This window comes from Triticum urartu, chromosome 7A (genome assembly GCF_056163025.1).
Source record: "Triticum urartu cultivar PI428250 chromosome 7A, HENAU_Tu73, whole genome shotgun sequence".
NCBI lineage: Eukaryota > Viridiplantae > Streptophyta > Magnoliopsida > Poales > Poaceae > Triticum > Triticum urartu.
In genome coordinates, this window is record NC_141879.1 from 203,676,780 (window position 1) to 203,697,544 (window position 20,765).

The 20,765-nt window shown below is 44.3% G+C and overlaps 1 long non-coding RNA gene and 1 pseudogene across 2 annotated transcripts in view; one reads left to right on the forward strand and one right to left on the reverse strand.

The window, feature by feature from the left end:
- Positions 1-9,826: 9,826 nt before the first annotated feature.
- LOC125531441 (uncharacterized) overlaps positions 9,827-20,765 on the forward strand; it is a 29,928-nt gene continuing 18,989 nt past the window's right edge. Inside the window, exons 1-5 of the long non-coding RNA XR_007293228.2 lie at positions 9,827-10,279; positions 10,367-10,546; positions 16,803-17,235; positions 17,823-18,236; positions 18,677-18,905. This is a non-coding gene — a long non-coding RNA (uncharacterized LOC125531441). The remainder of the gene's footprint in view (positions 10,280-10,366; positions 10,547-16,802; positions 17,236-17,822; positions 18,237-18,676; positions 18,906-20,765) is intronic.
- Positions 10,612-16,651, reverse strand: LOC125524490 (uncharacterized; annotated as a pseudogene). The gene is made up of 2 exons (XR_015611509.1): positions 14,853-16,651; positions 10,612-14,752 (listed from the first exon to the last, which is right to left on the reverse strand). The product of XR_015611509.1 is annotated as an uncharacterized LOC125524490 (transcript).

Here is a 20,765-nt window from a genome sequence, read left to right on the forward strand (position 1 = left end):
TTGAAACTTAGATCTATTCCACCTAGGCATGATATCAATGAGTCTCTCAAATCCATGAGAATTTCCATTGATGAGTGCAAAGAAAGAACCGCTAGGATGCGTGCTAAGAAAGATTGCTTTGTGAAAGCGTGTTATTCTAGTTTCTATGAAAATAAAGATGAAGATCTAAAAGTTATTGATGTGTCTCCTATTAAATCTTTGTTTTGCAATATGAATCTTGATAATGATGGGACTGAAGATGAGCCACCTTTACCTAGAAGGCGTTCCAAAAATTTGGAGTTTTTAGATCTTGATGCAAAAATTGGTAAAAGTGGGATTGAAGAGGTCAAAACTTTAGATATCAATGAACCCACTATTTTGGATTTCAAGGAATTTAATTATGATAATTGCTCTTTTATAGATTGTATTTCCTTGTTGCAATCCGTGCTAAATTCTCCTCATGGTTATAGTCAAAATAAAGCTTTTACTAAACATATCGTTGATGCTTTGATGCAATCTTATAAAGAAAAACTTGAGTTGGAAGTTTCTATCCCTAGAAAACTTTATGATGAGTGGGAACCTACTATTAAAATTAAAACATCATGAATGATATGCTTTGTGTGATTTGGGTGCTAGTGTTTCCACGATTCCGAAAACTTTATGTGATTTGCTAGGATTCCGTGAATTTGATGATTGTTCTTTAAACTTGCACCTTGCGGATTCCACTATTAAGAAACTTATGGGAAGAATTAATGATGTTCTTATTGTTGCAAATAGGAACTATGTGCCCGTAGATTTCATTGTTCTTGACATAGATTGTAATCCTTCATGTCCTGTTATTCTTGGTAGACCTTTCCTTAGAACGATTGGTGCAATTATTGATATGAAGGAAGGGAATATTGGATTTCAATTTCTGTTAAGGAAAGGCATGGAACACTTCCCTAGAAAGAAAATTAAATTAACATATGAATCTATTATGAGAGCCACTTATGGATTGTCTACCAAAGATGGCAATACCTTAATCTATCCTTGCTTTTATGCCTAGCTAGGGGCGTTAAACGATAGCGCTTGTTGGGAGACAACCCAATTTTATTTTTATTCCTTACTTTTTGCTCCTGTTTAGTGATAAATAATTTATCTAGACTCTGTTTTGGTTGTGTTTTTTGTGTTTAATTAGTGTTTGTGCCAAGTAGAATCGTTGGGAAGACTTGGGGAAAATCTTTTTGATCTTGCTGTAAAAAAACAGAAACTTTAGCGCTCACGAGAATTGCTGCCATTTTTATTTGGAGAGTGATATTTAGTTAATTATTTTTGCAGATGATTAACAGGTAAATTCCTCACGTCCAGCAATTTATTTTAGAAATTTTTTGGGTTCCAGAAGTTTGCGTTAGCTACAGATTACTACAGACTGTTCTGTTTTTGACAGATTTTCGTGTGTTGTTTGCTTATTTTGATGAATCTATGGCTAGTAAAAGAGTTTATAAACCATAGGGAAGTTGGAATACAGTAGGTTTAACACCAATATAAATAAAGAATTAGTTCATTACAGTACCTTGAAGTGGTGTTTTGTTTTCTTTCGCTAACGGAGCTCACGAGATTTTCTATTTTGAGTTTTCTGTTGTGAAGTTTTCAAGTTTTGGGTAAAGATTTGATGGATTATGGAACAAGGAGTGGCAAGAGCCTAAGCTTGGGGATTCCCATGGCACCTCAAGGTAAAATTCAAGGACACCAAAAAGCCTAAGCTTGGGGATGCCCCGGAAGGCATCCCCTATTTCGTCTTCGTCCATCGGTAACTTTACTTGGAGCTATATTTTTATTCACCACATGATATGTGTTTTGCTTGGAGCATCTTATATGATTTGAGTCTTTGATTTTTAGTTTACCACAATCATCCTTCCTGTACACACCTTTTGAGAGAGACTCGCATGATTTGAAATTTATTAGAATACTCTATGTGATTTACTTATATCTTTTGAGCTATATAGTTTTTGCTCTAGTGCTTCACTTATATCTTTTAGAGCACGGCGGTGGTTCTATTTTATAGAAATAATTGATTTCTCATGCTTCACTTATATTATTTTGAGAGTCCTTTAGAACAAAAATGGCAATTTTCTTTTAGGAATAATATAAAAACTTTTATAGAAATGCATTGAATACTATGAGAAGTTTGATAGTTGATAATTGTTTTGAGATATGAAGATGGTGATGTTAGATTCATGATAGTTGAGTAGTTGTGAATTTGAGAAATACTTGTGTTGAAGTTTGTGATTCTCGTAGCATGCACGTATGGTGAACCGCTATGTGATGAAGTCGGAGCATGATTTATTTATTGATTGTCTTCCTTATGAGTGGCGGTCGGGGACAAGCGATGGTCTTTTCCTACCAATCTATCCCCCTAAGAACATGCGTGTAATAATTTGTTTTGATAAATAATAGATTTTTGCAATAAGTATGTGAGTTCTTTATGACTAATGTTGAGTCCATGGATTATACGCACTCTCATCCTTCCACCATTGCTAGCCTCTCTAGTATTGCGCAACTTTCGCCGGTACCATAAACCCACCATATACCTTCCTCAAAACAGCCACCATACCTACCTATTATGGCATTTTCATAGCCATTCCGAGATATATTGCCATGCAACTTTCCACCGTTCCGTTATTATGACACGCTTCATCATTGTCATATTGCTTGCATGATCATGTAGTTGACATCGTATTTGTGGCAAAGCCACCGTTCATAATTCTTCATACATGTCACTCATGCATCATTGCACATCCCGATACACCACCGGAGGCATTCACATAGAGTCATATTTTGTTGTAAGTATTTAGTTGTAATTCTTGAGTTGTAAGTAAATTAAAGTGTGATGATCATCATTATTAGAGCATTGTCCGAGTGAGGAAATGGTGATGAAGACTATGATTCCCCCACAAGTCGGGATGAGACTCCGGACGAAAAAAAGAGAGAAAAAGAGGCAAAAAAAGAAAAAAGAAGAAGGCCCAAATAAAAAATGAGAGAAAAAGAGAGAATGGACAATGCTACTATCATTTTTCCACACCTGTGCTTCAAAATAGCACCACGATCTTCATGATAGAGAGTCTCCTATGTTATCACTTTTATATACTAGTGGGAATTTTACATTATAGAACTTGGCTTGTATATTCCAATGACGGGCTTCCTCAAAATGCCCTAGGTCTTCATGAGCAAGCGAGTTGGATGCACACCCACTTAGTTCCTTTGTTGAGCTTTCATACACTTACAGCTCTAGTGCATCCGTTGCATGGCAATCCCTACTCACTCACATTGATATCTATTGATGGGCATCTCCATAGCCCGTTGATACGCCTAGTTGATGTGAGATTATCTTCTTCTTTTTTGTCTTCTCCACAACCACCATTCTATTCCACATATATAGTGCTATATCCATGGCTCACGCTCATATATTGCGTGAAGATTGAAAAAGTTTGAGAACATCAAAAGTATTAAACAATTGCTTGGCTTGTCATCGGGGTTGTGCATGATTTAAATATTTTGTGTGGTGAAGATAGAGCATAGTCAGACTATATGATTTTGTAGGGATAACTTTTTTTGGCCATGTTATTTTGAGAAGACATGATTGCTTAGTTAGTATACTTGAAGTATTATTATTTTTATGTCAATATTAAAATTTTATCTTGAATCTTTCGGATCTGAACATTCATGCCACAATAAAAAAAATTACATTGAGAAATATGTTAGAAAGCATTCCACATCATTTTTTTATCATTTACCTACTCGGGGACGAGTAGGAATTAAGCTTGGGGATGCTTGATACGTCTCCAACGTATCTATAATTTTTGATTGCTCCATGCTATTATATTATCTATTTTGGATGTTAATGTGCTTTATTTTACACTTTTATATCATTTTTCGGACTAACCTATTAACCGGAGGCCCAGCCCAAATTGCTGTTTTTTTGCCTATTTCAGTGTTTCGCAGAAAAGGAATATCAAACGAAGTCCAAACGGAATGAAACCTTCGGGAACGTGATTTTCTCAACAAACGTGATACAGGAGACTTGGAGTGGGCGTCAAGAAACAATCAAGGAGGCCACGAGGCGGGGGGGGGGCATGCCTACCCCCCTGGGCGCGCCCTCCACCCTCGTGGGCCCCTCGTTGCTCCACCGACCTACTTCTTCCTCCTATATAAGTTCACGTACCCCGCAAGCATCTAGGAGCACCACGAAGACCTAATTCCACCGCCGCAACCTTTTGTACCCAAGAGATCCCATCTTGGGGCCTTTTCTGGAGCTCCGCCGGAGGGGGCATTGATCACGGAGGGCCTCTACATCAACTCCATGGCTCTCCGATGATGTGTGAGTAGTTTACTTCAGACCTTCGGGTCCATAGCTAGTAGCTAGATGGCTTCTTCTCTCTTTGGATCTCAATACAAAGTTCTCCTCGATCTTCTTGGAGATTTATTCGATGTAATCTTCTTTTGCGGTGTGTTTGTCGAGATCCGATGAATTGTGGGTTTATGATCCAGATTATCTATGAACAATATTTGATTCTCCTCTGAATTCTTTTATGTATAATTGGTTTATATTTGCAAGTCTCTTCGAATTATCAGTTTGGTTTGGCCTACTAGATTGATCTTTCTTGCAATGGGAGAAGTGCTTAGCTTTGGGTTCAATCTTGTGGTGCTCGATCCCAGTGACAGAAAGGGAAACGACACATATTGTATTGTTGCCATCAAGGATAAAAATATAAGGTTTATATCATATTGCATGAGTTTATCCCTTTACATTATGTCATCTTACTTAAAGCATCACTCTGTTCTTATGAACTTAATACTCTAGATGCATGCTGGATAGCGGTCGATGTGTGGAGTAATAGTAGTAGATGCAGAATCGTTTCGGTCTACTTGTCGCGGGCGTGATGCCTATATACATGATCATGCCTAGATATTCTCATAATTATTCGTTTTTCTATCAATTGCTCGATAGTAATTTGTTTACCCACCGTAATACTTATGCTCTTGAGAGAAGCCACTAGTGAAACCTATGCCCCTCTGGTCTATCTTCCATCATATTAATCTTCCAACACTTAGCTATTTCTATTACGTTTATTTTACTTCGCATCTTTATTTCTCTTTATCATAAAAATAGCAAAAATATTATCTTATCATATCTATCAGATCTCACTCTCATAAGTGACCGTGAAGGGATTGACAACCCTTTATCGCGTTGGTTGTGAGGTTCTTAGTTGTTTGTGTAGGTGCGTGGGACTCGAGCGTGATCTCCTACTGGATTGATACCTTGGTTTTCAAAAACTGAGGGAAATACTTACGCTACTTTACTGCATCACCCTTTTCTCTTCAACGGAAAACCAATGCAGTGCTCAAGAGGTAGCACGTTGCGGTGGTGGTGGCGTCTCTCCTTGGTTGTGTGGGCAGCAAGGAGCTCGGCGGCGGGGAGCCTGGCGGTGGCGGTGCTTCGGCAATGACATCTCCCAGATCGTGGTGGAGGCATGTTTTGGTGGCGGCGGACTTGGACCATGGTACCTCCAGGTGGTGCGGGAGAGTCTTCGGGCGAAAGCTTTGCGCTCCGGCGCCAACGACGGCGATGCCTGTGGGTGTCGTGTCCCTCTTGGGGGCGTTGTTGCGGTCTCTCTCTCTCCACGTCAAGGCTCTAGGTGAGAACCCCTGATTGTATCTTCGGTCTTGACGGCGGTGGCGTGTTGCGTTGTCACCCTCTTGAGGGTGTCGTCATGGAGCTTAGGTTCCCTATGGTTGCATTTCTTCGTCATCGGCGGGCGAGCTTGGATCCTATCTCGACGTTCCTTCGGCTCTGCTTGGAGTGGTCTCGACGACTCCCTATCTTTTACACATGACGTCAAGGGCATCACTCTCGGTCCTGGTTGTATGCAGGCAGGATTGGTGCTCCACGGCTCGGAGCGAGAGAGCGGGGGGTCCTCTCTGGCGACAACTTGGTGTGTGTGTTGCATCGACGTCTGGTGGTTTCTCATGGAGGCACAGTCTTTCTTCTAGTCAATAGTCTCGGGTCTGTCGTGATGGAGTGTGGGCACTCCTGTAATCTTGTTTTTAATCTTTGATCTGCTTTGTAAGGGGTCTCCCACATCACTTTGTATCGGTTGGGGCTTGTTGCTTTATTTATAAAGTGGGGCGAAAGCCTTTTTGGTAAAAATGTCCAAAACACAGATTCCACAAGTGTGTACTCGCTCCGTTCCTAAATGTTTGTCTTTCTACAGATTTCAACAAGTGGCTATATACGTAGCAAAATGAGTGAATTTACACTCTAAAATATGTCTATATACATCCGTATGTAGTACTCCCTCCGTCTGGAAATATTTGTCCTCAAAATGATTGTATCTAAACTTATTTTAGTTATAGATACATCTATTTTATCTATTTTTAAGATAAGTATTTCCGGATGGAGGGAGTAGTTCATTAGAAATTAAAAAAACAAATATTTAGGACTTTGCAAGTTGCGCCCACTTGATTAGGAAACTGATATATGTGCCGATTATTTACTCGGATCGATGCACCAACTGTCTTTAAAAATATGTACTATGTATAATTTGACCGAAAACCGTTCGGTGAGTGGCCGGAGTAGTGGACTGGCAAGCAAGTGTCACTCTTCTGCAGCTGCAGCTAACCGAGCCGACTTCCCTACTTAAGTGCACGTTCTTACGAAGGCACCTATAATTAATTAAGCACATACTTAAAACAACGTCTCTGCCTATGGTCGTTATATAATACTCCCTCCGTTCCGAATTATTTATCGCAGGTATGAATGTATCTAGATATATTTTAGTTCTAGATACATCCATTTCTACAACGAGTAATTTGAAACGAAGGAAGTAGCAAGCGACGTAATCATGTACTGCTAGCTGGCCAGCGTTCGTGCATTGCATCAGCGGAGGAACCCCGTTTGCTTTTTGTAAGATGGGCATCAGAGTTTAGGGCCAGTTCTTTTGGGCGATTCTACCAGAATCGCCCCTCTCCTCAGCTTCTTCCAGAATCACCATTTCATATGTTTTTTACAATCCTAGCTAATTAGACTTTAATTAGATAAGATTATAAAAAATATATGGAATGGCGATTCTGGGAGAAGCTGGGGAGGGGGACGATTCTGGAAGAATCGCCGAAAAGTGTGCAAAACAGAATGTAGAGAAGTCTACTTCCTGATCCAAAAATTATCGGTTGACTAGCTCATTTTTTTGAACTTTTGATGAAGGCTGACTCCTTGCATTCCCTCCATAAGCTACCAGTATATCCTGGATGGTTTGCCCCTCGTCGGTTTTGGAGACAAAAAGTCCATTTCTGAAAAATCCAAGAAAATACCCGAAATTGGATGATGAGATGAGATGCCGTTGCACATACAGATGTAGCCGCCATGGTCGCCTGGTCGGCCAAACCGAAGTTAATATCAGAGGTCGGATCGACTTGATTGTTCAGTTGCAATGGAGTGTATTCTACTAGTAGTCGCGGATACGCTGTTGCAACATGCACTTTCCTTGTTTGCAACATGCGGGTGACATCTACCAAGAGCCCTTGTAACAACTCGACATATTGGCAACAGAATGATCCAATCTGAACAATTGTTACTCCTATATGCTAGGGGCGGCAGGAAAGAACTACCATGAACTTGTGCGTTGAACTAATCAACTCGCATGGCTTCTCCGGGCAACTTCATTAGGGTTTTAGGGTTAGCTCGCAAGTTGTGCCACTTGACCAGGAAAGATGTGGATTACTGTTATCGATGCAGCAACTGGATAGAGAGATTGGATAGTTTGACCAGAGGCTGATCGATGAATGGCCGGGACAGTGGGCTGACAAGTGACAATACAACAGCTAACAACTGGCATGTTTTATACACTCACTCTCGGCGCACGCAGGCATGCATGAGATAAGCCTATAGTATGTTGATCATCACCGGTTGGGCTGTACGTCCGACAAAACCGCCTTTGAAACCCGTGCAAAACCGCAGTTGGTTATCCATAGTTCGTCAAGTACTATCTCCTTCCTGATTTATTATTCTCTTTTGTAATTTGCGTTAAATTTTGATCAAAGATTTAACTGATAAAATGTTAGTGCATGTTAACAAAAATTATATCATTAGATTCGTATTCGAACATAGTTTTCGATCATATATTTTTTAGTGACATGCATGAGCATTTTGTTAGTTAAATTTATGATCAAAATTTAGCATGGATTACATTGGAGACCAATAACCAGGACGGAGGTAGGATAGGCCACCAGCTCAGCAACTTGTTTTTAATACCCCACGGGGGCTCGAAAAGCGTTTGAACTCCTAGTTAATGCGACTGATGTCGCTATTCGACTAGGCATCTTCGTCCATTGCATCTTCACGTTCTACTTCCAGCGACCAGGCAGCCAGGCAACACTCATTGACATCATCCACTGCACTTAACCAGGATGTAGGCATGTGTATATCGTACTCCCTCCGTCCAAAAATATTTGTCATCAAAGGATAAAAAGGATGTGTCTAGTAGTATTACTCGGACTGTTTTGGCTGAGATGGAAATTAACAAGGATTAGTTTGCTAAGCCGACCGTGCACCACGGCCAAGCATAACGATGGAGATTGGAGCAAAGGTTGTCAAACTTTTGTGGAAAATGTGAACCCGGGTAAATTTTAAGGGACATATATTGATGAATTGATCTGAATTCCGAAGTCTGGGAGAGTCTCTCTCTATGAAAGTTTGCAAAACATACCTTCTCAAGATACATCTCAAGCTTGGGCATTAGAAGATTATTAATCTTGTCGGCTTATCAAATATCTTGACTAATCAGGCGGTATTAACTAGAAATTTAGAACCAATTCCTCACCAGGACGGCGGCATTATGCTGCGTTATGGCTATCTAGGTTATAATGTGGTCTTTCTTTTCTTTTTCCTTTTCTCGTTTGAAAAATGTTTGAAACATTATATTTTTAAAATGTCCGTAAATTTGTAAAATATTCATGAAATTTATAGGTTGTGCACAATTTTTTTAAACGTGCACATAATTTACAAAATGTTCGCACAAATTGATCATCTATTCATATTTCTAGAAGGTTCAGATTTTCCAAAATAAATCTCAAAGTTTGAATACTTTACTAAATAAATAAAAACCGGACTAAAACCGTAATTGAAAAGAGCTACCCAAAACCAGTAGCGCGAGTGATATAACTGGGCCTACCTATATAGTGGACGCTCTGTGTGTTATGCCGTCATTGCTCCAAGCGTTATTAGGACGCCTCCACGCAATGACGCAAGTCGCCTCAATGGCGACTATTTAGGTGAGAAACATGTAGCTTTAGTTATTTATTACTCCCTCCATCCTAAATTATTTGTCACATAAGGGAATGTATCTAGACGTATTTTAGTTCTAGATACATCTACTTCTATCCATTTCTACGACAAGTAATTTACGACGAAGGGAGTATTTAGCAGAATTAAGATTTTTCCAAAGAAATTTAAAGAGTAAAACGTTCACATATTTAAATAAATTCATGTATATAACAGTGTTAAATATTTAGAAAGTAAAGTTCACATATTTTTTAAAAGATCATATACTCCCTCTGACCCGAATTACTTGTCTCAGATTTTTCTAGATACGTATGTATCCAGACACGCTTTATTGTTAGGTAAACCGTATATACACAAATCTAAGACAATTAATTTGGGATGGACGTAATATTAAAAAGTTCATGCAAGGGCCAAAAAGAAGTCCATGCACAAAAAATATTCATCTTATTTTAAATTCTAAAAAATGTAAGTCTACTAAATAAATAATTCTTTGTATTAAAAAATGTACATATGTTATGAGACAACGAAAATTGAAATAACAGAAATATGAAAATGAAAATGAAAAAACAGAAAAAAGTAAAAAGCAAAAAACAAAAGAAAGAAAAAAAAACCCGGCAGCCGAAGCAGTACGTAAAAGGACCGGCCCATCACCGGGCTTGGCGTCTAATTGGATGGATTTGCCTTAGCGCTCGCCTAGGATTCCCGCGGAGCCGCGCCACCTCTGTGAGTCTGTGACCTCGCCTGCCGCCATTGCCCTCCTTCCCTCTTTTTCATTGCTATATCGCCTACTGTGGAGGCGTGGAGTGCTGATTCCGGGCGGATCCGCCGTCGCCCGTGACGCCTGGAGCCGTCGCGCGACCCCCCACCACGCCCGACCTCTGCCGTCCCGGTCGTGTGCTCGTCGACGAGCCGTCCCCTCCGCTTACAGCAATGCGCGCTGAGGCGACCATAACGGCCTCACGCTCCAGGGTTCCCTCCAGGATGGTACGACCTGTATCCTCCCAGGACGCACGGTTTTTGTGGCGACTGCTTGCTCTACTGAAATGCCTGCGCGGGCCGGGTGCACTGCAGGTGTTCGACAGATTGTTCAAACGGGACAGCATGTTCGGCCGGCATGCCACAAATTTCCTCCTTGGGTCATCGTCGATGACAATCGGATGGAATCCTGTGGGGTTGGGTGTCAGTCATGGATAACTGATGGCTGCACTCGTGTTCAGTGCGATGCCTGACAGATATCTACTCGCGTTTCAGGTATGTTTGGTGTTAGTGGTTATTGTTTGTATTGTCTTGTTATATTCCCCCATCTTCACATTGCTTGAAAATGTGCATTCTGAGTGTGCTGTGTAGAAGCTAAGCATATTTAAATATTTGTGAAATGACAGAAGGTACAATAAAACTAAAACTGGCTGTGTTCAGCAGTTCTTATGACTTGATGCAATTTTTGAAGATCGTACAGAGGTTAAGAACTAATCATGATAGGTGGCGGGTTAGCCTTTAGATTTCTCATCATGATCGATTACGCCATCATTATTGGCTCATCACATCACATATGATTCATATGAAGGCTACAAACGTAACTGCGAATGAACAGGACTAAATTAAGGTGAGATCAATTAAAAGAGCAGTAGGATGATTAAACTAGGTGTCACTTTATATCTCTGGTAAGATTACGACAGAATTGGACAAATATAATATGTTTTCATATTATAGAGTGCTGAGTCACTACAAGTTGCCTTATGTGATTCTAGTTCACCAGGCCCGTTCAACTGGGTGCCAGATCTTAATTTCCTTCTTCAAGGATCCTTTATTTCATATTTGGGCAAATTTTCCTTACCATTGGATTAGGTGAAGTCCTCTGAATTCACTATATGACTTTTGATTGAGTGCTTATGTTGGCCAACTAAGAGATGAACTTCATTTTCTGCCAAGCATTAGGGGACAGGAGGATCATGCTGAATTAAATTGAACAAAAAACAATTACATCAAATGGAAGTAAAGGGACAAGAGGGCCACGCTGAATTAAACTGAACAAAGAACAATAGTTTATTTACACCAAATGAAACAGATAAAGTGAAGTAAGTAATGCTGCCATTGTGACAGAAGGCCATAAAGATACCAGTATTGCCAGTGGTGGACCTAGGGGATTTGAGGTTTGCCGGGGTGAACTTTTACTGTACCCCATGGTGCTGCGCTGAAGGATAGATAGGGAGGGGGGATGGGGGTGCTCCTCCACAGAGGCCCAGGGCGGCCTCCCCTGCTCGCCCCTAGATCGTGTTTGGCAATACTAGGGAAAGGGAATGGGAGTTTAGGCTTGAAAAGTTGTTGGGGGTTAGGCTTGGGAAGTTGATTTTTAGTTTCAAACCCATGTTCGGTGTGTGGTGGGAATCAGTAGTGGGAATATGAGATGAAGTTATTTTCTCATCTCTATCCCGCATGAATTACCGCCCCCCCCCCCCCACCCCACCCGCACACACAAACAATGGATTATATGCCTCATACCCCTCAAACTCCCATTCCTACCACTAATTCCTCCAAACAAAATGCACTGCTATGGTAGGTCTGCCAGTATTGCTGGGACCAATGAAAAAGCTCGAAACCAAAGCTGCACATTACCAATTTTTATTGTTTGACAATATGTTCAATACTCAATAATTGTATACACTTGTTGGAAATGTTCAATCTTAAAAGTATATTATTTTACCTTATTTGTACAGAAGTAAAAAAAACATGATAATTTATAGACATCCCCAATATATATTGTTTGCAAAGTACATGTGAACAATAAACTGAATATCTTGAAATACATACAGCACTTGCAGTTCAAAAAGATTGAAAGCCAGATAAAGAATTGTGCGAAGCCTAAGCTTTCGGAAGACCCCCCGCTCTCCCCTTCTCTCTCGCGACCGCGTCGCCCCGCTGCGGGCGACCGGCCGCGCATCGGGCCTCCTCCCTCCAGGCTCCCCCCTTCCTTCTTCCTTCTCGTCGCCGGCGCCCGCGGCTGGCTTGGCCCTGGGGCTGCTGGTGGCGGTGGCCTCCTGGCCCTTTCCCTCCCGGTCGCTCTCCGACGCGGGCGGAGCGGCTCCGGGGGGTGCATCTAGGCGGCGGCGGGGCTCCGTGGCGCATGCAGGCGAGCTACTGGGTGGCGGCGGCGGGATCTGGCGTCGTCCGCTCGGCCCAGATCTGGGCCCTGCGGGCTGGCGGCGGGGATGGCTCCGGTGTGGCTTCTGGGAGGCGGGGGAGATGCGACGCGTGGCTGGGTGCCGGCGGCGACGACGCCAGCCTGCTGCATCGCGGCTGGCGGGGCTTAACGGGCCCGCTTCGGGCCTGGCTGGGCCAGGGGTGGCCCGGCATGCCCCGCTGCCGCGTCCGGACGGCTACCGCGACGGTGCCGGAGGCACGGGCCTCCCGCACGACGGCGGTGGAGGTGGTTCCCTCCAGCTCGGCGTCGATGTTGCTGCTCCCGTCGTGGTGAGCTTCTCTTCGGTCCTCTTGGCCTCGTGGTGGTGTTCGTAGTGAGGCGGCGTGGGTGGCGGCGCTACTGCGTTGGCGCATGGTGATGGGCGACGGTTGGGCGGTCGGTTCTGTTCGGTTGGGCGGTTGGGGTTGGAATGCGGGAGAAATCCCTGCCGGCTTCGGCCCCGACGCGGTGACACCTGCGGGTGCCACCATTCCTCCCTGGAGGGTGTCGGTGGTATCCACCCCCACCTCCCTCCGCGTGCCCGGGGAAACCCGAGTACTCGTCCGGGCAGCAGCGTCGTCGGTGTCGCATCCCTTCTTGGAGGTGCTGCTTAGTACGCGGCGGATTGGAGCCTCGGTCTGTGGTGTTTTGTTTCCGGTGGGCGCCGCGGTGGCGGGTCATCCGCGCTTTGCCAAGCTGCCGTCGTTGGCATTTGTTTCTTCTTCTTTTTCTCTTGGTGTGTTGTGCTGCTCGCCACAACGTTATCTGTACTCGGTGTTGGTTGCTTTGGAATACAAAGTGGGGGGAAACCCTTTTTCGGTAAGCCTAAGCTTTCTTGATCATTGGGGTGGTTCATGAGAATTTCCGCTGCCACATCGGCCCTTGTTGCGGAACAATGATACTGCTGCGTATGGCTGCAATATAGATCAGCACAGGAATGACCAGAGCAATGACATTCCTTGACATCTCCCACTCTCTTGTACTGCCCGCTGCGTAGGCCCCAAGGAGGCCTACCATGTCTAGCAAAATGGCAGTATGCATTGGCCACAGTGGCCAATTGTTGCTGTTCCGTGGAAGTAGCAAGACAATGACGACAATAGAAGCCATAAATGAAGTGGAGTTGCTATAGAAGAAAGCACGGTAACGGCCTTTGTCGATGTCATGGAGGATTGAGTTGCCTCCAGTATGTCCGTTGTTGTTGTTGTCCTGCCAGAGACCACCTGGTGGTTTTAGACCAGTCTGGTATGTTACACTTGCAGCCAAGTACTCACGAAGGTCCTTTTTTTCTGTTCCTGTGTCATGGGCTACCAGTTCAGAAGACTCACTGATGATGCTTTCTTGCTCAGAGGACCCATGTACTGTACCAGAGGAGGTAGATGACTGCTTATTGCTCCAGTTTTTTGGTATCCATAAAATAACCACCTGAACGGTGAGAAAGGTGAATACCGCAGCAACTAAAGTTAACACATAGATGGAGGTTCGTACATGTCGGGAGCTTCCAGCAGCATAGGCTCCCATGAGGCCAAACATGCCCACCACCATGCATACATAGAGTGCATAACACCGTATGCCTGGCTTGTATAGGGTGGGGTTCACAAGAACTATGAGAGTTACAGATGTCATGAAACTTGCTGCATTGCAGTAGAAGAATGCATTGTAACGACGACGGTAGTTATCACAAGGAGGACTGGAAATCCTGCATGATGACCAAACTTGTCATCAGCTGACCAGAAGCCACCTGGTGGGGTCAGGCCAGCTTGGTAAGTGAGTGTTGCAGCCAAGATCGCAAGCAACAGTAACATCTCGCGCCTCCTATCCAACTTATCGGGATTTTGGTGGCTTCCCACATGCTTTCTAACGTGAAGAATACTATATGAATCACCACATACACAAGGACAACACCTGCCAAGGCGACAACATAGATGGAGGTGCTTGGATCCCTATTGCTCCCTGCAGCGTATGCTGTTATGAGGCCAAACAAATCCAGTAGCATGGCTGCATGCAATGTATGGCGCTGAAGTAGAAATATACTCTGGACCATTATGATGACGACTAAGGATGCCACGAAGGCGGCTGAGTTGCTATAGAAGAACACCTTGTACCCAGTAGGATGAGTTGTGAGGAGTACTGGTTCACCACCCTTATGTCCATCCTGCTCATCTGGCCAAAGGCCGCCTGGTGGATCTAATCCAGCTTGGTAAGTCATGCTCACCACAAGAGTAGCGAGCAACATGACAAGAGAGTGATTCTTTTCCAGTACTTTGTCAGCTCCTGTATTGCTGGTAATTGCATAGATATACTGAGTTAAAATTGTATCCTAGAATTGGATTATATGGGCCAATGATAATTTCCAAGGAATAACAATACGTGGTTGCGTACCTGCTAGTGCTAGAACTTGCAGGAGTAGGAGCAAACATGCCTTTTATTTTCTTCAGCCAAGTAGAATCACGTATGGTTGTGAGTTGTGTATGGCACCATCTGTCCTTCTTTTTCATGGCTTTAGTAATAGCCAGCTGTAGAAATATGTATGCAAGAACTGCACCAGCCAGAAAAACGACATAGATGGTATTATCAGCTTCCCTGCAGCTCCCTGCAGCATAGCCCCCCACAAGGCCGATGAGCGCCACCGCTATGAAACCATACAGTGCAACAGACCTTACAGAAAAGTTCTTGCTCAGCTTCTTGTCCAGGAGCAGCACGATGATGAGCAAGGACGCAACAAATGCAGTGCTATTGCACACGAAGAATGCCTGATACCGGCTGGAGTTGTGGTCCTGCATAATTGGGTCGCTCACACGGTGGCCGTCCTGGCTGTTGCTCCAGAATCCACCAGGTGGGCCCAGTCCGGCCACGTATGTGATGGTAACCGCGAATGTTGCAAGTAGCATCAAGACCTTGTGCAGTTGTGCTCCTCTTCACGCCTGTGTCCATCAGGATCCTTGTCTTGCTTCTCAGGATCGTTGTCTTGCTTCTCAGGATCCTTGTCTTGCTTCTCAGGAGCCTTGCCTTCTGTACTCTTGGGGAATGCCCACCGGAAGGCATATGTACTCTTGGGAAATGCCCACTGGAAGGCGTATGTTACAAAGACATATATGATGTAGGCGAAGACGGAAGAGACTAACACTGAGGAGTAGATGGTTGTAAAAGCATCCCGGCAGCTTCCAGCAGCATAGGCCCCCATGAGGCCAAGTAAATCGAGCACCATGACCGCCCGCAGCACAGTTGCGCAGACACTGTTGTCCTTCGCCTCATCAAGAACAAGGAGAAGGAGGCAGGCCACAAGTGACGCCTCGAATGCAGTCGCGTTGCAGTAGTAGAACGCAAGGTACCGGTGGTAGTGCGTGTCCGGAAGGATCGGGTCGCCTGCGAAGTGTCCATCCTGTGTGTCCTGCCAGACCCCCCCCTGGCAGGTTGAGCCCCGCTGCATACGTCACGGTCACAACCAGAGTGGCCAGCAGTAGAAGCTGTGTCTTCAGCTGGTACTCTGTTGAAGGCTTGTTGCTGCCGGGCGGGCTGGCCAGACTTTGCTTATCTGGTTGCTCTGGATTGTGGGATGCTACTTGGTTGCTGGACGCCATTTGGCTAATTGTTGGTGGAACTGGAACACGAAGAAGACGCCTTGAGGCGGCGATGTGAAGTTGTGGTCTGTTAAGCTCTTAGTTATATAGCTGAGTGGGTCTGTATGGCACCCCCATGCTTTGGCTTGGCATGATGTTTCCCCGGAATCTGCCTGTGTGCTAATCATGCCATGACTACATCGAGTCGTCTTATTTAAATAGTTGTTCCCTTGTCTTTCCCAAGATTGTATGACAACTTAACAGGCATCAATGAACAATCTTTTCAGCTGTGCACACATGTGATCTACATACCTTTTGGCACTCTTCGTCAGTATTCACATTCAGCATCTTAATTGATCATCCTACAGCTTATTCCCATTCCAGTTACTTCCTCCCTGCATATACTGTGATTTATAAATTATTTTCTGCGAAGTTTTATCTGAACAGGTGTAAAAACGCCTTGAAATATGACTGTGTATCATCAAATTGTCCCAGAGCTTATGGGGAATAGTGAGACTACACGGGTATACTCACGCTGAACGGTGCGATGCGTGAACAGTACAATGTTTAGTTTGTGTGAACAAACAAGACTTGGCAGGAACCTTCATAGTCTTCTCTCTGACTAGGCAAGCTTCAATCATTCAAATCAACTGCAGTATGATATTCCATGGTTACATAAGGAGACTATATAATTCTTTCTATTATAACTTACTTGCGTTGCATTAGCCAGTGCAACATGTCATGATGCTGATGAATGAAATATGTTATGCAGGAGGCTGTTGGCGTAATGCTTGGCACAAGCTGGCATTTCTGGAGCGACCATGTTTGGAAGCGATGCTGCCAGGATGACGCCGCAGTTCCATCTCTGCCGTAAATAAGGTGACCGGTGTGAACCCACCAGCAGAAACTCCCTCCCACACCCTTGGAGCAGAATGGTTGCAATTGCCACATAAGGCGATGAAGTACCATGCAGTATCACAGAGACCAATGAAGAAGCTCGATAGCTTGGCATAAGCAAATGACACTGCTTCACTATCTGTTAATTGTGGCATGAATCCATCAATTACTTTTGTTTAGAGGTTTATTCCATTATCTCTCCCAGGCTTGTATGCAACTGAACAAGCATTTGTCAGCTGTGGACTCGAAGTAGTGAATGTTCACACTCCAGGTTTCAGCTGACCATGCTGCAGTTTATTTACATCCAGGTAATTTTTTTCCTGCATATACTCGCAATACTTGTTTTATTCTGAGAGTTTATTGGAACAAATGTAAAACTTCCTTAAAATATTACTTTGTATCATCATTAGCCTAATCACAGAGCTAATGATGAAATGATGAATAGTCAATAGTCATTAGCCTTGTCATGCCAAATGCAGAGTGCGGTTGTGTGTACAGGGTAATGCTTTGTTTATGTGACCAAGACAAGACTCTGGGAGTGGGAGATGCTCATTCCATGCAGCTCCCTTGTAGGAGCTGTATGCCAATACATAAACATCACCCATACCCAAGTTGGAGTTAGAAATGTAGGCATGCTTATCTTGTCTTTGACTAACGAGCAGCTTCAATCATTCATATCAACTGCCATATATAATCCCATAATTGCATAAGGAGACTAAGCTAGTTCTTTGTATAATGTTTAGTTCCATTGTCTGAGGACAGTGCAACATGTCATGATGCTGACAAATTAAATAGCATTATATAGGAGGCTGTTGGTGTAAGGCTTGGCATAAGCTAGCATTTGTGATGGAACACGTATGGGGAATGACTTGGTTTGTGTTTGACGAACTGCCAGGATGGACTGCACATGTGGTTCTCAGTGAAGTGCCTCTTGGAGGTTATATGCTTTTATGGAGTCTTGTGCAAGATCAATCATTCTGGGTCTGCAGATCGTAATCCCATGGCTTGCTGATCTATCCTATGGTGGATTGTGCACAGCTGCATTTCAGTAGAATACCCGAGGTACATGTTATGCCTGGTACTTGTCTGGCCTTAGAGGGTTCTCAAGTCATTCTGTCCATCATGGTTCATCATGCTGCTTGAACATGTTTTTTTGTTGTGACGTTGGGATTTCTTAAATATTTACCAAGAAAATTCCAACAAAACAAAGTAGTTGAAGGTCCTCATTATTTGACATGGCAAGGGACAAAACTGGAGCACAAAGTAATGCAACTTGCATGTGGTGGAAATTTCTATTGTCGTAGCAAAGGTGAGCTGGTCTTTGGCCCATTAGAATTTCCAGTTCTGTTATGCTACAATGCAACTTGTATTCGTCAGGATACATAAAATGAATTCTGTGCTTGCATATTTGTGCTACTTAAATAAGATGTCAAACCCGGTATATATGGCTTCTAGAAATAAGTGGTTAAAAAGATACATTTTCTGCGAGGAAAACGAATAATATGTGTGGCAAATATTAGTGTGCGGACCCGAATTAGTAAACAGCACTCACACCCATGTTGGAGTTAGAAATGTAGGCACATTTATCATCTGTCTGACCAGCGAGCTTCAATCATTCATACCAACCACTGTATGTTATTCCATAATTACATAAGGAGACTAAGCTAGTTCTTTTTATAATGATTTAGTTGCATTGCCTGAGGACAGTGCGACATGTGTCATGATTCTGACGAATGAAATAAATTGTAGAGGAGGCTGTCTGTTGGTGTAAGGCTTAGCACAAGCTGACATTTGAGATGGAACGCACCTGGGGAATGACTTGTTTGTGTTCGATGAACTGCCACAGATGGACTGCACATGTAGTTCTCCGTGAAGAGCCTCTTGGTGGCTATGCTTTATGGAATCTTGTGCAAGATCAATCATTCTGGAAGGCATACCCATGGAACGTTCACGTCTGTGTTTCAGTAGAATACCCGAGGTACATGCTATGACGCCCTGTACTTGTCTAGCTTTACAGTTTTCTCATGTCATTCTGTCCATCATGGTTCATGCGGCTGCTTGTACATGTTTCTTTTTTATTCTGACGTTGGGAGTTGTTCATAAGGGCATGTACAATGCATAGCCCTAGGGTGATGCCTCAGATGCCATGTAGGATCGGATATCGAGTAAAGTAGGTTCGGATAGGGAAGCGAGATCCTCTATAGGAGGCGGGTGCTTGAAGAGAAAAAGTGCATGTGCACTAGAGTCTTTATTTCCCATTTCTTAATGAGGCCCACTAGTGGTAGCTTGCATTGGGGAGAAAAAAGAAATATAGATGCCTCAAACTACTTTTTGTCATGGGGCATATGTATCCATATGCCACCATTATACATGCCCTAAATACTACTCCCTCGGTCCCATAATATAAGAACATTTTTCAAGCTTTGTTAGCTTGAAAATTGTTCTTATGTTGGACAGTGCGGGTACCTCTGTACACTAATATAAGATGTTGGAACCCTATCCCTCCGCGCCGCCACCCGCGAGGCGGCTGGGGAGGGCTCCTCGATCCCCTCTTCTAGCTCCACTCCGCCTCCCTACTCCTCCCTCGCCGCCGCCGCCAGAGGGCGTGGCCGGGTGAAGCCCAACCGGCGGCGGGGGCAGCGGGGCTCGGTCTTCCTCTCGCGCGATGGGGTGGCACGGGCCGCCTTCTTCGGGTCAGCCATGGTGCGGGCGCAGCGGTGCGCCGGTGAGCTGCTTCAGCACTGGCGTGGCTTCTGGTGAAGCTCTGGCGATGTTTGAGGCAGGGCGGTTGCTGGCTGCTCCGTCGGTTGGGGGCTGCCGATCAAGCCAGATCCAAGGCCTTTGGGTGTTCACGGGGTTGCTTGGATGCAGGGCGGCGGCCCTGGCGGCGGGAGACGCGGTGTTCGCGGGCGGAGCACGCGCCTTGGGTGCGGTCGGGCAGCCATGGTCACTTGGGTGGCATGGTTGGTGATGTTTGGCGTAGCGTGGAGGTTTGGCAAAGGGGGAGCACTGTGGTACATTACTTGCCCGGTTTTCTCTCCGGCCGAAGGTGGCAGTGGCCGCGGGCGTCGCTTCCTTCATGAAGGTTCCGTCATGGTGTTCCCTTCCCTTCATGTAGCTCCGGGTGAAAACTTGATCTTCAGGATTGGGCGGTGGCGACAATCCAGTGTCGTGCACCGCCTTGGAGTCTATGCTTCGTCATTGTCCCGCTTCCCTTCTCGGTGACTAGTTCTCAGGAGGTCCTCATCGGCCCCAAGTGGGCTCATTTGTAGTGTGCTTGGGGTTGATTGGGTAGTGTTGCGGCGCATCGGCACCCTTGTATCTCGCCTTGGGTGTGTGTGTCATGTGTGGTGGTGGCGTGTTGTATCCAGGTGTTGTATCCTTGGTTGTTGCTTTATATATAAAGCGGGACGGAAGCCTTTTTCGGTAATATAAGATGTTTTTGCAGTTCAATTTGAACTGCAAAAACGTCTTACATTAGTGTACAGTGGGAGTACTTGCCAAGAAAATTCGAGCAAAGTAAAGTAGTTGAAGGTCCTCATCATTTGTCATGGCAAGGGACAAAATTGGACACAAGATAATGCAACTTGTGTGTGGTGGAATTTTCCATTGTCGTAAGGATGAGCCGGTCTTTGTCCCATTAGTACCTCCAGCTCTGTCGTGCAATAATGCAACTTGGATACATCAGGATACAGAAGTGAACTCTATGTTTAACATATTGGTGCTACTTAAAATAAGATGGCAGACTCATCTATATGGCTTCTTAAAACAAGTGGTTAAGAAGTTCCATTTTCTGCAAGAACAACAAATTTGGCAATATTAGACTAATACTGCACTG